Source organism: Mauremys reevesii, linkage group 13 (genome assembly GCF_016161935.1).
Source record: "Mauremys reevesii isolate NIE-2019 linkage group 13, ASM1616193v1, whole genome shotgun sequence".
Lineage (NCBI taxonomy): Eukaryota > Metazoa > Chordata > Testudines > Geoemydidae > Mauremys > Mauremys reevesii.
In genome coordinates, this window is record NC_052635.1 from 2,249,851 (window position 1) to 2,267,349 (window position 17,499).

Genomic DNA, 17,499 nt, shown 5'->3' on the forward strand with positions numbered 1-17,499 from the left:
AAACCTTCCTCCAGCAACCTTCCTGGATCCCCTCCCGCTAGGCCTCTCCCCACTACTGAGCTCCCCGCTCTGTTGGAGCAATGCTCAGCCTCCCTCCCCAGCACGGCTGGGCTCAGGAACTGGGCTAATGAACCCCCATTACACCCAGCTGGGGTCACTAATGAGCTCCTATGTTCCCAGCTCACCAGTGCGGCTGAGGAATAGCTGCTGAGTCAGGGGCCAGGCAGAGCCCAGCTTGCCTCAAAAGGCCCCTCAGCCCGTGACATCTGCCCAGGTGTTTCATAGGGGCCGGAGGTGCCTAACTCGGGGGTGGGATTGCCCTGGGTGGCAGGGCCTTACAGGTAGGAACGCCAGGCCTCAGCCTAACTCCCCTCGGTGGGTCTAGCACCCAAAGAGGCAGACAGGCTCTTACTGGGATGTTCAGGTGATTGAGCCTGTAGCCATGTGAGGACTCACTGGCCTGGCACCTCCTGATGGTCATCTTGGGAATTAGCTCTGCAGCATACAGAGCGCCTCCTGCTGGCCGGTGTCTCACCTGCCACTGGCCCCATGTCCCTCCCGGTGCCCCTTTACCTCAGGGTTCTGCCCCCCCCACAGTACCCCACAATCTGGGTCTCCCCTCCCAGGGAACCCCCCACCCTCTATCCCCACCTTGCCTCAGTGGCTACTGCCAGTCACCATCTAGTCCCAGCTCACTGGGGCAGACGGCAGCCTGTCATGGCCACTCATCATCAGCCAGGGGGGTTGGACCTGCTGCCTCTGCCTAACCCTGGGCTGCACCTTTGCAACCCCAGTACCTGTTTTGGCCTTTGGCCAGGCCTGCAGCCTGGGGATTCACAGGGCTGGAGCTCCCAGCTCCTCATGCCTTTCCCCAGCACTGCTCTAGCTCCAGTACCCTTCTCTCAGGCAGCCACGTCCTTCTCTCCCAAGAGCTAGAGAGAGACTGGCTCAGCTGCTGGTTCACAGCCCTTTCATGGGGCCAGCTGTGGCTGCTTCCCCATCAGCCTAGCCTTTACTCTCAGCCATAGGCGGCAGGTTCGTATAATTTTTGGTGGGGCCCAAAATGGTGGTGTTCCCCCCCCACCCCGCTCTCACCCTGTAAGCTGATATAAAATGAAGCTACAATGCGTCAGCACCACAAGATTACAAGGGTCAATTAAAAGTGGAAAGTCAGAAGCAGCACTTGCCTATTAATACCTAATATACGGTATTAAATTTTGTTGCACCTGTTGTGACAAAGTGGGAATGTTCTTAATGTTTTCTCTGAATACTGTGTGGGTGCCTCAGTTTCCCCTGCAAAGTGCCAACTGACGGTGTTGGGGACAAAGAGATCAGGTGGCCTCCTTGTCCGGAAGAGACACAAAGGCCAGATGAGGGAGTGTCAGTTTGGAGCTGGCTGGGGAAATCGGGAGAGGCCCAGAACTTGGGTCTGGGCTCCCCACCCCCCAAGATGGACCTGACTGAGGGGTCCTGTTTTCAGTACTTACAAGCTCTGTTTTAGACTGTATCCATGTCATCTAATAAACCTTCTGTTTTACTGTCTGGCTGAGAGTCACGTCTGACTGCGGAGTTGGGGTGCAGGGACCTCTGGTTGCCCCAGGACCTGCCTGGGCAGACTCGCTGCGGAAAGTGCACAGTGTGGAAGGGCATGCTGAATGCTCCGAGGTCAGACCCAGGAAGGTGTAAGCTTCTTGCCCTGGAGACAGTATGCTCAGAGAGGAGGCTCCCCCAGAGTCCTGACTGGCTTTGTATGGAGTTGTTCCAAAGCATCCCAGCATCCCCTTCCACACCATGCGCTTCCCAGAGGTCTGCACAGGCACTGACACTCCCTCCTCTGGCCTTTATCTCTTTTCCAAGCATTAGGAGGCCACCTGATCTCTTTGTTCTCCAACACCTTCAGTTGGCACCTTGCAGGAGAGTGGCCCAGGCCATCAGTTGCCTGGAGGCAGGGTGTCGGCCATTCTCTGTGCAGACGGCATCACACTGGCCCTCTAGGGCTTTACAACAATCACACCCCCTTATCCCACCATCTAGAGCCTTAAGAAATGCATTGGGGAAACTGAGGCACACAGACAGTATTCAGAGAAAACACCTGTATACGACCAGTTACATACTTTGAAGGGTGTAAAATAATCAAATATTGTGCTAAATACAATGATACTCCAAACACCTTCAGTTGGCACCTTGCAGGAGAGTGGCCCAGGCCATCAGTTGCCTGGAGACAGGGTGTCAGCCATTCTCTGTGCAGACAGCATCACACTGGCCCTCTAGGGCTTTACAACAATCACCACCTCCTTATCCCACCATCTAGAGCCTTAAGAAATGCATTGGGGAAACTGAGGCACACAGACAGTATTCAGAGAAAACACCTGTATATGACCAGTTACATACTTTGAAGGGTGTAAAATAATCAAATATTGTGCTAAATACAATGATACTCCAAACTGACCACCAAATTTAAGTTGCATGTTTTTCCCCTCAGGTGAGGGTTCTGGGGTGGGGCTGGGGATGAGGGGTTCACAGTGCAGGAGCGTGCTCGGTGCTGGGGGTGCAGGCTTTGGGGTGAGGCAGGGCTGAGGATGAGGAACTTGGGGTGCAGACCGGCTGCCCCAGGGCTAGGGCCAGAGAGGACTCCCCATCACCACCACTGGCAGCAGCAAGCTCCAGGGGAGGGTCCCCTCCTGCCCCCCATGGCACACACACTCTGCACATGCTCCTAGAGCCCCTCTCAGGTCCAGAAAGCTCACTCCCCTCCCCTATGATGGGTACTGGGGGGGGCACAGGTGGCCTTCCATGTTGCTGCCCCTCACCATAACTTCACTGTGGATGGGGGATGGGGCTGCCCCTTGCCCAGCATGGGGCAGAAGTGGGGTAGGCAGGGTGGTGGCTGGCTATGGGGTGGGGGAGCAGGGTGTCAAAATTCACCCAAGCCCCAGCTGCTCAGGTCTAGGAAGCCTCCCTCTCCCATCCCTCCTGTGGCGGGTGGGTTGGTGGGTGTTGGGGGAGGGGGCATTGCCTTCACATGTGGCTTCCTGCCTCCCCTGTGCAGCCTGCTGTGCCTCACTGGGGGTAGGAGTAGGGGCTGGGACTGGGGCTGGGGGGGAATCATAGGGTCAAACACTCACGGAAGCCCCAACAGGCAACAGCTGCTAAGGTGAATGTCTGTCTGTCTCCTGGCCCGTTTGTGTCTCCTCCAGGTAAGGGCAGGAGAGGAGAGGGGAGGGGAGGCCCCCTCCACTCCCCTCCCCCTCCTGAGTGCTTCAGCAGTCGTTAGCACATTCCTCTTATGCTAATACTTAGCACATTCCTCTTATGCTAATGCTGCAGCCCTTAGGCTACCGGCAGCAGCAGCAACTGTGAGCTCTCTTTACATTCAGGCAGGGAAACTCTGGGAAGGGGAAAAATCTAATATTTCCAAATATTGGTGGAGCAGAGCCCCTGATTATGAATATTCCAGGGGCTTTAGCTCCAAGAGCCCATATAAGTTGGCGCCCATGCTCTCAGCCCCAGCCCTCGCCAAGGGCTGGCTTCTAACGCTTTCAGGGCCGGAGCGGGGTGACAGCCCTGCTACAGAGCCAATGGTGAGGTCCTGTGGATCCTCCCCTTAGGCTGGGGGGGGGATCCGTAAGCATGGGGTGGGCTTCCGCCCGTCCAGGTCCCAGGAACCCAATAGATACAGAGCCAATGGTCCTAAATGATTTAGGAGCACACAGGTCTTATTGAAAGTCAAATCTCACCATGAACATTCACCCAAACATCTAACCTGAATTTAGAGCTTGATGATTTCAGTGCCTGTCTGGGTGTGTGTCCCGCATTCCCACTTCAGAGTGTGTCCTGCTTCAATCTTACTGCACTTTTCGGAGGTGTGAATTCAACAGAGGATGTCGTTATTTCACTGTGTTTGTGAGCCGGCCAGCCCTGGCTCCAGGGCTTCAACCACAAGCCCATCTAGTCCCTCTTTGTGTGCTTGAAACAAAATCCTGCAAATCCAGGCTTCTGTTTGAAGCCTGAGCTCCTACACACACTTTCCAAACTACCTCCCCCTTTCTGCAGCCCCGAATCTATTTCTCGTCATTCATCACCATTACCAGGAGCAACTGCTCTGGATTTCTTCTTTTCCTCCTAGCTCCCTCGGGCGTGTTCTTCTTCCAGCAAAATATTTCCAGAAACAGAGTTACAATGTATTTATTGTACGGATGCCTTGGGTACATTACTTGCATGTTGGGTGTTTGCAGATGTCTAATGTGATGTAGGGCTGGTGAAGGACTCAAAAAACCAGGTTTCAGAGTAGCAGCCGTGTTAGTCTGTATCCGCAAAAAGAACAGGAGTACTTGTGGCACCTTAAAGACTAACAAATTTATTGTAGCATGAGCTTTCGTGAGCTACAGCTCACTTCTTTGGATGCATAGAATGGAACACCAGGAGACTCCTGCAAAGACTCTGGGTTCACTTTCAGCAGCTACTGGATGACATGGGTTCCTCAGGCTCCGGGGAACGGGCTGCAGTGGTTATTTTATCTGACATTAAGTAGGATACAAGTGAAACGTACGACGCAGACTCAGTCAAAGGGGATTCACCATCTCCAGGGAGAATCCCGACACCCTGCTCTGTTTGCAAATGAGCGGATTGAAGACACCGCCCTGTATTACTGAGCTAGAGACAAAATGAGACGAAATCCACCCACAGCCAGACAAACTCCCAGGCGCAGCACAGAGAGAGGTTCATTCAGACAGACCAGAGCGAGTCTGTACATACAGAGCAAACTGAACAGGACTTCTTGGAGTCACTCGTTCTAAACTGAGAAATGAACATCTCGTCCGATCCCCTTGTCACAGAGTGTGGGGGAGTCCGGCCCTGCACCCCTCCTCCTGGGACTCACAGTGATTCTCAGCCAGCCAGTAAAACAAAAGGTTTATTGGACAACAGGAACGCAGGATACAGCAGAGCGTGTAGGCACAACCAGGACCCCTCAATCAAGTCCTTCTGGGGGTGCAGGGAGCTTAGATCCCAGCTTGGGATTCCCGGCATTCAACCACCCAGCCCAAAACCGAAACTGAAAAACCCTCTCCAGCAGGCCCCCCTCCTTTGTCCAGCTTCCGGGCAAAGGTGTTGACTCCCCGTCCCCCCTGCCTGGCTCAGGCTACAGGCTCAGGTCCTGTCCATCACCTACAGTCATCCCCTGCTCTCCCATTCACTGTGCAGACAGATAAAACCTTCTTCCTCTGCTGCTGTGACAAGGATGGCTCTGGGATCCTAGCCTGCCAGATCACAGAGGTGACAGACACATAAACCGCGGGGAGAGGGAAAGAGAAAAGATGTGACTTTTAGAGAGAGATTTTCCATGGGGTTAATAGAAATCTCCACAGTCGCATTCATAAGAATATAAGAACATAAGAGAGGCCGTATCGGGTCAGACCAAAGGTCCATCTATCCCACCAATGCCAGGTGCCCCAGAGGGAGTGAATCTAACAGGCAATGATCAAGTGATCTCTCTCCTGCCATCCATCTCCATCCTCTGACGAACAGAGGCTAGGGACACCATTCTTACCCATTCTGGCTAATAGCCATTTATGGACTTAGCCACCATGAATTTATCCAGTCCCCTTTTAAACATTGTTATAGTCCTAGCCTTCACAACCTCCTCAGGTAAGGAGTTCCACAAGTTGACTGTGCGCTGCGTGAAGAAGAACTTCCTTTTATTTGTTTTAAACCTGCTGCCTATTACCGTATTTATCGGCGTATAACACGCACTTTTTTCCCCTGAAAATAGGGGGCAAATGATGTGTGCGTGTTATACGCCGATATAACCTTAAGAAGCCATGTACCCAGGGCCGGCTCTAGGCTCCCGAGCAGCGCGGCCCTAGCCCCCGTCCCCCCCAGCGGCGCGGCCCAAGCCCCCACCCCCCGAGACCCGAGCGGCGCGGGCCCCACCCCCGAGACCCAGCCGCGGCCGAGCCCCACCCCGAGACCCAGCGGCGCGGCCAGCCCCACCCGAGACCCGGCGGCGCGGCCGAGCCCCACCCCCGAGACCCGGCCTGCGGCCCGAGCCCCACCCCCGAGACCCGGCCCGCGGCCCGAGCCCCCACCCCCCGAGACCCGAGCGGCGCGGGCCCGAGCCCCCCCCCGCCCCGCCCCGGCTCACAGCGCAGCAGCCGCATGGCTCCGGAGGGGACTGAGCTCTTTCCCGCTCAGAGCCACGTGGGGAGGGGGCGGGGCCGCAAACTCCAGGCTCAGGTCAGCTGCCTCTGCTGGGCCCGGAGCTTTATTTGAAATTTAAGTTTTTTTCCTGAAATTTCCCCCTTAAAATGAAGGTGCGTGTTATACGCCTGTGCGTGTTATACGCCGATAAATACGGTAATTTCATTTGGTGACCCCTAGTTCTTGTATTATGGGAATAAGTAAATAACTTCAAAATCTAAATCATCATTCAAAGAACAAAAGGACGGCTATTTTCTGGCTGACAAGACACAAAACACTCTCCAGCATTAAAGAAAGCTAAAGCGAGGTCCGTGACAGCAAATGTCATGTGTGAGAACGGGGAGAAATGTTTCATAAACACTGACCCCGGAAACACTCCTGAGGGTTTTCTCCTCCGGTACATAAGGCCGGAATCTTCAAAGCCAGGATTGGGTCACAAACCGAGCCTGTGAAAACATTGGGAAGTGAGAACCCAGCTCTCCTAGGGGGTTCTGGAAATCACAGCTCACCCGCACATTTCACCACAGTACAGTTCTCGTGTTCATAGCTTCGGTTAGTGCATATTTTTTCATACCCTGGGTTATTTCATTCTAGTAACCCAATCTCCTGCATCTTCACATTCCAGCTTCCCATTTATCTCTACACTCACACCGAAATCCCATTGTTAACAGCATGTTTCCTGCTTTCCTGAACTGGGGCATGAATTCCATTGCAATGGCCCCATCAGTCTGTCACTCTGGGCTCTGGCTATGTCTTCACTACTCGCCGTATCGGTGGATAGCAATCGATTTCTTGGGGATCGATATATCGCATCTCATCTAGACCCACGGCTTCGGTGGAGCATCCACAGACATGCCTGCAGGAGGTCCACCGGAGCCGCGGGACCAGCGGACCCTCCGCAGTCACATCTGCGGGAGGTCCATCAGAGCCGCAGGACCGGCGACCGGCAGAGCGCCCCCAGCGGCGTGCCGCCCTGCTTCGGGTGGCGAAATTACTAGAGCCGCCCCTGGACTTTGGTCAGCTCAATGGCCGGGGGGGCGGCCACTCAGCACAAACAGAAAGGAAGCGGGGGGGGGGGAATCCAGCAGGGGGACAGCTGTAACAGACACGCTCCAACTTCACACCCCTGAGCCAGCAAGTCAGAGCGCTTTCACTTGCCAGTGTAGACAATCCCTGAGACTTAATTCAGTGAAACATTTGACACAGAACCCCTCAGAACCAAATAATCCCCCATCACTGTATCCGAGTGCAGAGAGTCTCCCAGCACTTTCCCAAGTTACCTTATCTGCTGCTGGCATTCCCTGGATTTTTTATTCTAGTTTTTTCTTCTCGTTTTTAGAGCAGATGTTTATTCTGTTGGATCATCGGACTTCCACCCTGACTGAATGTCTGGTCTAGTGTCAAAACTTTGTTTTGAGTCAATCCACCAATGGTGGAAATATTGGTGGTCAGACCAATAGTTCACCTGATCTATTATCCTGTCTTGTGAACGTGGCCAATGCCAGGTGCTTCTAAGGAAATGATCAGACCAGGCAGTGACTCACTGAACCATCCCATTGCCCACTCCCAGCATCTGGCAGTCAAAGGACGGTTTAGGGACAAGCAGAGCATGGGCCTGCATCCCTGGTTATCTTGGCTAATAGCCAGTCCACTTATCCTGAGGGACTGAGCTAATTCTTTGTTAAACCCACTCATAGTTTTTCCTTTCAAAATCTAATGGACACACATCTACAGCCCCAAGATACCTTGACAACCACAAGAATTGTAAAATCGTGAGTTATGCACCCTCGAGTCAAGACATTGTAATAAATAAATGAGATCTTTTTTGTGCCTCTTTGGTCCTGAGCCCGTAGGGTGCAGTAAGGCCAGTTCCAGTGCCTTGAGCCGAAACACCTGAACGAATCGTAGTCTGCCCTCACACTCCCAAACATTTCATAGACCTGGGGCCATATCTACAGTTTAAGTGTGGGTTAACTCATGTTATGTCACCATAGAGTCACTACGGTTACTATGTCACTGGTGTGCATGCCTCCTGGACTCCTTGCCTCAGCAGCCGTGAGCACTTGTATAGATTCGAGTGCGGTGCACCATGAATAGATCTCCCACTGTCCACCACAAGGCTAACAGGTCCGGCCCTTCGCAGCTCTCAGGAACTGCTAATGGTAAGAATTCACTACCCGCAGCAGCGAGAAGTCCAACTTTGCTAAAAAAAAAAAAGGCCATGGGATGTAGCTGATTCCTACAGAGGAATCAGCTTCATCACATTGCAGTGTTACAGGTAGCACATCCCTATAGTTTGCAGTTTCATACACATATGTGTGTGTGAAAATACTACCTGTAGGACCATGCTACCCACAGCAGCGAAAGGTCCAACTTTGCTAAAAAGGGTATTTCAAGCAGTCACATGTAAATCCAACCTGGTAGCTTTCTTTAACAGTGTAACGAGCCTACAAGCAGTACTTGTGGTATATCTTGCCTTCAGTGAGGCTTTTGATACTGTCTTCCATGACCTTCTCATAAACAAACTATGGAAATGAAACCTAGATGGACATAACAATAAATAAGATGAGCATAACAAGTGGGTTTCCCCAGGGATCAGTTCTGGATGTTTCTATTCAAAATCGTAATGATTGAGATAATGGCAGAAATATGATAACAGTTTTCAAGCATGTACAAACAAAGTAGCATCTTTTTACAGAAGCTGTTTCTTACAAGTGCGGCTCCCACTGAATAAGACAGGGCCCCATACTCCCCTGATCGTTCTGTGAAAGTCCCACCATAAATTTAACGTAGAATTAAGATTTGCTCTAGATTTAGAGTTCGAGTTAAGGTTTAAGATCACTAATAGGGTTAAATTTAGAGTTTAGATTCGTGGGGCGAGGGAGACACTGGATCTGATTGCTGTGTGGAGGGAAGGGTTTGTATAGGCAGAGCTCTGGACCAGCAAAAGAACCACTGAGATCTATGCCAAAATCACACAGGACATGGTGGATAAAGGCTGCACCAGGGACACAGAGCAATGCTGCGTGAAAGTAAAAGAGTTTAGACAAGCCGACCACAGGACAAGCTGGAGAACAGCCGCTCTGGTTCTGAGCCACAGACATGGGAGGCTGATGACATGCAGCCATAGCCACCCTCATGAGGCAATGGGACCCAAGCGCAGAATTCCAGTCTGCTGCAGGGACTGTGGGATAGTGCATCACTCCTTGAGTCGATGCAACCCCTGGCAGTGAGGATGTGCTCCGTCGGTCACAGCCACCTAGTGGGCAGCTGCAAAATCGGATTTGTTAAATCGGATGCTCAAAGTCAAATTAAATAAATTGACCTAATGTTGTAGTGTAGACATGCCCTTATCAGCCACACAAAGTAACTGAGTTCCTTCTAGGAAATAATGAATGTGTCTTATAAGGAGCGGAATATGCAAATAGGCGTGAGAGTTTCCTCTTTAAATCTGACTCCCTCACTTGCACGGCTGCACCCGACAGACAATCCGCAGCCCCTGTCTCTGGGCACTCACCAGACAACCCCCCTGAGAACTCTCCTCTCCAAACACGGGACAATGAGGCTTTGGTTGTATCTCGTTCTCATTGCAACAGCGTTTGAAGGTATTTTCTCCCTTCCCGTGTGTTGTAGCGTCAGACGGGAGATTGTTATTCTGCTGCCCTAGATACTAATGTTCCCCGTAATTCATCTTTATCCCCAGGTGCCCGGTCCCAGGTGCAGCTGGTGGAGTCCGGAGGGGATGTGAAAAAGCCCGGAGACTCTCTCCGCCTCTCCTGCAAAGCCTCCGGGTTCACCTTCAGCAGCTACGGCATGAGCTGGGTCCGCCAGGCTCCCGGGAAGGGGCTGGAGTGGGTCGCCTACATGTACAGCACCAGCATATACTACAGTGACTCGGTAAAAGGGCGATTCACCATCTCCAGGGATGATCCCAAGAGTGAGCTGTATCTGCAAATGACCGGCCTGAAGCCCGAGGACACCGCCCGCTATTACTGTGCGAGAGACACGGTGGGGGGAATCCCGGCAGGGCTCGTACAAAAACCCGAGCGGCAGAACCGCCCTTCCGCCATGCGCCGCGCGGGGGCAGCACTTCCCCAAACAATCCTGCACCGGGCACAGGAACTGGAGCTAAAACCAGAGTGAAGAACAGATCTGTCCTCGGGTTTCAGATCACTGTATCCACACGCACATGACCATGTGTCCATAACAACGGGGCCTTCTTGACTTTACCATGTTCCACTGTGGCCCTTAGCAGACACTGAAGTGAAAATGCGCAGCTCAGCAGAGAAATATTTGGGGATCAACTGTTCTAGGTGTAATAACCAGGACCTGGATTTTCCGAGGTGCCTAATTGTGCTGGGTGTTAAACACCCTGTTGCAATCAGGGGCGGCTCTAGGCACCAGCAAAACAAGCTGGTGCCTAGGGCGGCAAAATCTAGGTGGCGTCCCCTGCGGCCGGGGGGGGGCGGCAGGCTGGGCCGGCGGACTTGCCGCAGTCATGCCTGCGGCAGCTCAAGCGGAGCCGCCGGACCCGCGAACCGTCCGCAGCCGCGGGAGGTCCAGCCGAGCCACGCGGGACCAGCGGTCCCTCTGCAGTCATGCCCGCGGGAGGTCCGCTGCTCCCGCGGCTCCGGGGCGCCTCCCGCGCATGACTGCTTGGGGCGGCCAAAAACGTAGAGCCGCCCCTGGTTGCAATGTGTTGGGAACTGGGCACTAATGGTCTTACATTCCTTTGACAAATCACCCACTGCCACCACGGCTCTAATACCTTGTGAAAGCGCCGCTCGGGTTCCGAACCCCTCTGGCATCGATACAAAACAGGTTTTCACCCGATGCTGCTCCGCTCGCTGACCGAATAGCCTCCTCTCCAGAGCCCTGATCCGAACTCCGCTAAAGGCTCTAGTCTTTCTAGTCCCTGGAACAGACCGTAGCTCGGCCCTTACACCTGGAGGGATGGGAGCGGATTCTCGCCAGCTTTGTGCGGCTGTGTGGTCCGATGGCTCCGCACTCGCTGGGCGCTGCCCAGACACAGAGTTATCACCAGTCCGACTCCCTCTCCTAGAGCCCCAGGCCAAATACCTCCAAGCATGCAGGGACAGGGGTTGTGCCTCTCCTAAAAGAAGGGGAATATGCAAATGAGGGAGACAGTTTCCTGTTTAAATCTGTGCCTTTCTCTGCCCAGGCTGTGCCCAGAGACACAATCCGCAGCCCCTGGGTCTGTGCAGTGACCAGCCAGTCCCTGAGAACTTTCCCCTGCTGCACCGGGAACATGAGAGTTTGCACCCACTTAGTTTTCATTGTAGCAGCTCTGGAAGGTAGGTTTCCCCCTGAAAACCCTGCAGTATGAGTTATTGATTCTAATGCTACTGTGTTTTTAATCTGTCTTTATTCCCAGGTGTCCGGTCCCAGGTGCAGCTGGTGGAGTCCGGAGGGGATGTGAAAAAGCCCGGAGACTCTCTCCGCCTCTCCTGCAAAGCCTCGGGATTCACCGTCGGAGAGGACTCAACGAGCTGAATCCGTCAGGCTCCTGGCAGGGGCCTGTCGTGTATTTCTCATGTAAGCTACTGGGCCGGCAGTACTGTAAACCCCGCCAGCTTGTCCAAGGCTGATTCACCATCTCCAGAGATGTATCTGCAACTGATCGGCCTGAAGCCCGACGACACCGCCCGGTGTCACGTAGTGTGGGGGAGTCAGGGCCATGTACCCCTCTTCCTGGGACTCACAGTGACTCTGAGCCAGCCAGTAAAACAGAAAGTTTATTGGACAACAGGAACGCAGGCTACAGCAGAGCCTGTAGGCACAGCCAGGACCCCTCAATCGAGTCCTTCTGGGGTTCAGGAAGCTTAGTCCCCAGCTTGGGATTCCCTGAATTCCAATCACCCAGCCCAAAACCGAAACTGAATTAACTCCCTCCAGCCGGCCCCTTCCTTTGTCCGGCTTCCTGGGCCAAGGTGCTGACACCCCTCCCCTCTCCCAGACTCAGGTTACAGGCTTAGGTCCTGTCCCTCACCTAAAGCCATCCCTGGCTCTCCCATCCCCACACAGACAGTCCCTACTCCATCACATCGGTATCACTGTGCGAGAGACACAGTGAGGGGAAGCCGGGCTGAGCTCAGACAAAAACCTCCCATTGTGGTCAGTAGGGAAAGTCCCAGCTGCTGCGTGGCCACACTTGCGAGTTAGAGCGCATTAAAGCAGCTCTGGGCGCTCTAACTCAGGACACGTCCACACTGGCAAGGCACGTAGAGAGCTTCGACTCCACGGCTGGTGCACTCCTGGTTCTCCACCTTGGCGAGTGGAATCACGTTTGATGCACCCCTGCTGGAGCGCCGCGGAGCCAGTGTGGATGCCCTGGTCTATTAATGCGCTCTGATCGGCCTCCAGAAGTGTCCCACAATGCCCGTTCTAGCCACTCTGGTCATCACTTTGAACTCTACTGCCCTGGCCTCAGGTGACCAACCCTCAGACCCGCCCTTTAAATTCTCTGGGAATTTTGAAAATCCCCTTCCTGTTTGCTCAGCCAGGCGTGGAGTGCTCTCAGCGCATCTTTCCAGGTGACCAGGCCTCCACGTGCCAGGCTATCCTCAGTATGGAGCAATGGCGAGGTGCTGGACCTCGTCAGTGTCTGGGGGGAGAAAGCTGTCCAGTCCCAGCTGGGCTTCAGCCAGAGGAATTACGATGCCTTCGGGCAGATATCAAGGGCCATGATGGAAAGGAGTCATGACCCGGACGCACTGCAATGCAGGGTTAAAGTGAAGGAGCTGCAGAATGCCTGCCACAAAGCCCACGAGGCAAACAGCTGCTCTGGTGCTGTCCCCACGACCTGCCATTTCTACAAAGAGCTGGACGCGATACTTGGGGGCAACCCCACCTTCACTCCGAGTACCACTGTGGACACTTCAGAGCCCAGTGCAACAAGGCGGGAGGAGGAGGAAAGCGGGAGTGAGGGTGCTGAGGAGGAGGGAGGCAGCCCGGCAGCCCTAGATGCATGCAGCCAGGAGCTGTTCTCAAGCCAGGAGGAAGGTAGCCAGTCGCAGTGTCCGGTGCTTGGGGAAGAACAAACACCAGAGGAGGTGCCCGGTAAGCAGCTTTTATTTTGGGAAGGAAGTTATTCGCAGGGCCGCCCAGAGGATTCCGGGGGCCCGGGGTCTTGGGCGGCGGGGGGCCTTGCTTCGGCGGTAAGTCGGGAGCAGGGGGGTCCTTCCGTTCCGGGACCCGCCGCCAAAGTGCCCCAAAGACTCATGATGGGGACCCCCCGCCGCCGAATTGGGACCCGCCCCCGAAGTGCAGCCCCCACCGCAGGTCTTCAGGGCACTTCGGCGGCGGATCCTGGAATGGAAGGACCCCCCGCCGCCCAATTACCACTGAAGATCCAGCAGCGGGTCCCGCTTTGGCAGTAATTTGGAGGCGGGGGGTCCTTCTGTCCCGGGGAGGAAGGACCCCCCGCCAGTGAAGACCGGGAGTGAAGACGCTCCGTGAGCCTGGGCCCCATGAGAGTTTTCCGGGGCCCCCGGACCAAGTGAAGGAGCCCGCTCCAGGGCCCCTGAAAAACTCTCCTGGGGGCCCCTGCTGGGCCCGGGGCCTGGGGCAAATTGCCCCACTTGCCCCCCCCCCAGGCAGCCCTGGTTATTCGGTGCGAGCTCTCGGGGCGAGCTCTTGAGGAGGGTTAGGGCTGCATGCCTGCCTAGCTGCGGAATAGGGAGTTGATGTGCTCTCTCACATCGCGGTAATCGGCCTCACTGATCTCTTCAAAAGTCTCATGTAGAACTTGGGCAATGCGCTTGTGCAGGTCTCTTGGGAGAGCCGCTGTGGTCCTTGTCCCAGTCAGGCTAACGTGTCCAGGCCACTGTGCCGTGAGGGGCGGGGGGACCATTGCGGCACACAGGCAAGCTGCATATGGGCCAGGGCGGAAGGCGCATTGCAGTAGAAGATTCTCCCTTGCTTCCCAAGTCACCCTCAGCAGTGAGATATCTTCCAGGATGAACTCATCCTGTGGAAAATGTGGGGACAGTGTTGAGTATAGGGGCCCCCTGCCACTGTTGGCTCTCCCCATGGCACAGAAACCCAGAGGATAGTACGGCTGTGAAACAATCAATCCGCCTTGACCCTGTGCTTACTCACCATTTTGGGGCTCCTGTGGGTTATGTGCACTCGCTTTGGGATGGGCAAACTATGCTATAGTGTAGACTGTGCTGGACCTTAAGTATGGGGGAATCATTGCTCTGTCTGGTGTGAACAATGCTGCCTCTGTTAAGAGTTGCATTTTGCCTTTACAGATGCAACCTTGAAACATCAGTCGTCTGTGTTATCACCAGCCGAGAGGCTCCTAAGAATTAGGAAGAGGCCATGTAGATGCAAAGAAGACATGCTGCGTGAAGTAATGCAGCAGTCCCTTAATGAAAAGCTAAAAGCACAGGAGTGGAGGGAGAGTGAAAGGAGAATTCACCAGCAGAATGAGGAGCGACGGCACAAAAGCACGGTGCTCCAACAGAAAAGCACGGAGTGGCTGATAAGCATCATGGAGCACCAAGCAGACTTGATCCAGATGCTCGTAGCCATGAAGGCAGAGCACTACTGCCCCCGCCCCACCTCGCAGCCCTTGTCCCAAACTCTTTCCTTTGTGCCCCCATGTCACCTCCAACCCACTTTCCCCAACATCCGGGTTCTTATCACCACCAACTGCCTCCAACACCTGTAGCTTCACCACTCAGACCTGCAAACTACGACCCTTCCCCACTGCACTCAACCCCCATCACCATGAATTAGCCAGCCTGAAGTGCAGCACTCACTGCTCAGCACTCCAGAGCTGAAGGCTGAATAGGAGAAGAGGACATAAACAAATCTGTGATTGTACCATTCCCCACCCCACCCCCTTCCCTCATTCCACACAGCACAGATGTGTCATGCCCTTTCTGTTTCCCAAGCAGTTGTGTTTCTTTTCAATAAATGAATTTTCTTTTCAACAAATGGATTTTTTGGCTTTGAAAACATTCTTTATTATTGCATAAACTAGAAGATACCTTAGCCCAGGAAAGCAACAGGCACTGCAAGTCAGTGTAGCAAGCACAGATTCCTACTAACATTGGAGCCACTGCACATATTCAGCTCCCATGCAGGGCACCAGGCTTTACTGGTCGCTTTCAGCCTCAAATTGCTCCCTCAAGGCATCCCTAATCCTTGCAGCCCTGCGCTGGGCCCCTCCAATAGCCCTGCTCTCTGGCTGTGCAAATTCAGCCTCCAGGTGCTGAACCTCTGAGTTCCATGCCTGAGTGAATCTTTCACCCTTCCCTTCACAAATGTTATGGAGGGTACAGCACATGGATATAGCGGCTGTGACTGCGGAGATGTTGTCATCGGCCAGGTCCAGCTTCCCATAAAGCGAGCACCAGCGGCCCTTTAAATGGCCAAAAGCACACTCCACAGTTGTTGATCATGCAGAAATGACATTGAGTCTTTAACAGGCGAAGGTCCATGACCTCACTAATATTGGGCAACACCCTTCATTCCTCAATCCCACCAATAGTCTCACTATAATTAGTCAGATTTGGTATTTTATCCATGTCTAGGAATCTGCCCAGGGCTCTACTACTAATCTGATAGCTCGGAGAGATTTCGGCGTCAATCACAATTGATGACCCTATGAGGGAAGCATCCTCTGCACCATAATTAGCTCCGGTTTAGCGATAACTCCGTTGCAAACTGGTGAAGACATTTGCATTGATATTTTGAGCACCAGCCCAAAAGTTTCCAGCATCAGGTTTATGAACACAGGGCGTGACACAAATGATGTTGTACTTAGTGGGGTGGCGTCCACTGAGTTGTAAAGGCCTTTTGCATCAGGCCCTCCAAGGATTAAAGTTGTTTTTCGAACACTAGACATTTTTAAAAAAATCTCAGCCCTAGGCTGTGTACAGGATGGTCTCACAGGCACGAGGCCTTAAACTCAGCTGGGTCCTCTTGGTGCTATTGTAACACAAACAATATTAGCCTGAAACCTTTCCTATCAGTGACGCGACAGGTGGAAATTCACCAGTCTGAACTCAGCCTCAAGGGCTGAATCCATTTTTTCTAGCTGGATAGTTACACAAACCCCATCAATACAGCACTGCGGCACCTCAAACATGAATTTATCCTCATATCCATGAAACCCTGTGAAAGTAGAACGAATTAGATTGTACAAATAGAATGGATTAAAGAAATGCTGTATGTTCCTTTAAGCAGGAATAAGGAATGTTGAAATATAGTTCTCAGGAAGAGAAACATTGAAGTATGAAACAATGGGTCCACTTAAGCTAATGGTGGGACATTAACAAGAGACCCGTAATAGTTAGTAAGGAAATAAGATACGTATATCTAGCCCCAGGTAAACTTATCAGTTCTGCTTCCTTTTGTTATCTTGTTCAGTTTGCATCCTTTTATCTGTATAAATAAGATAGTTTGAGTCCTGCATGGTGCTCACATTCTCTGGGTGTATTAGCAGAGCGCTTTGCTAAAAAACAGAGTGGTCTGACAAACAGAGTGATCCTGAATCTGACTTTGACACCTGCAATGGGGAGAAGTATCATTCTCTCCTTTTTGCAGGTGGCAAATGGCAGCACTAGGGACCAGATGTTACCAGGTATCTATGTATTTGAAGGTGAGATTCAGTCTCCTAAATCACTTTGGCATTTCAGTGCTGAGCACATCAATGTCTCAACACCTTGAAAAATCTGGACCTAAAGGCCAGTTTGTCAAAGTATTTAGGTGACAGAAAAATCAGACAGGCCCTTTGTGGGATTTTCATAATCAGATAGGTGCCTAACTCCCATAGATTTCAATAGAAGTTAGGTACTTAGCACCTATCTGCTTCTTTATTTTCCTCAATATTTTAAATAGCCAGGCCCCAATAAATAAAGGCTGGGCTTGGCAGATGACCTAAGGTTTAGGTGTTCAAACTGCACTACAAAAAAAAAATTAAATGAAATCAGTGTCCCTAACTCGTTTAGGTCACTTTCTTAGAGTCAGGGATTTCAGGGCATAGTCTGAGCTCTGGCATAACACAGGCCTGACAATTTTATCAATTTGAGACTCTCGGCCTGGCTGATCCTATGCTCCCAAGTGACTTCCCATTGCAAATGATCCTTTTGCCATGAATTTTCCACCCCAATCAGTATATTGAGGTTAAGCCTTTGAGGTTGATGTGCCAGGCTCTGTGTGGATTCTTTAGGCCAAGGGTTCTCATTCAAGCTTTAGTTTCCAAAGGTGTGAATTAAACAGATACAATTATTTTTCTGCAAGTGTGTGTATAGACCAACCCTGAGT